The sequence below is a fragment of the Salvelinus sp. IW2-2015 genome, linkage group LG20, assembly GCF_002910315.2.
Source record: "Salvelinus sp. IW2-2015 linkage group LG20, ASM291031v2, whole genome shotgun sequence".
Classification (NCBI taxonomy): domain Eukaryota; kingdom Metazoa; phylum Chordata; class Actinopteri; order Salmoniformes; family Salmonidae; genus Salvelinus; species Salvelinus sp. IW2-2015.
The window spans coordinates 77969698-77970355 of record NC_036860.1 but is presented as its reverse complement, the minus strand read 5'-3'; positions in this window follow the sequence as shown (position 1 = coordinate 77970355).

Below are 658 nucleotides of genomic sequence, written 5' to 3'. Positions count from 1 at the left end.
TTAGTAAAGTTGCTCTGGCTGTGTCCTGGTGATGGCTGGTGACTGACTGTGTCCTGGTGGTGGCTGATGACTAGCTGTGTCCTGGTGGTGGCTGGTGACTGGCTGTGTCCTGGTGGTGACTGGTGACTGGCTGTATCCTGGTGGTGGCTGGTGACTGGCTGTGTCCTGGGGATGGCTGGGGACTGGCTGTGTCCTGGTGGTGGCTGGTGACTGGCTGTGTCCTGGTGATGGCTGGTGACTGGCTGTGTCCTGGTGATGGCTGGTAACTGGCTGTGTCCTGGTGGTGGCTGGTGACTGGTTTGTTGTTCTACACTGAGTATATGAAACATTAAATACACCTTCCTTATATACCCACTTTTGCCCTCAGAACAGCCTCAGTTCATAAGGGCATAGACTCTACCAGGAGGGATGCTGGCCCATGTTGACTCCATTGCTCCCCACAGTTGTGTCAAGTTGGCTGGATGCCGTTTGGTTGGTGGACCGTTCTTGATACACACAGGAAACTGTTTAGGGTGAAAAATCCAGCAGCGTTGCAGTTCTTGACACAAACCGGCGTGCCTGGCACCTACTACCATACCCAGTTAAAAGGGACTGAAACCTTTGGTCTTTCCCATTCACCCTCTGAATGGCACACATACACAATCCATGTCTCAATTGT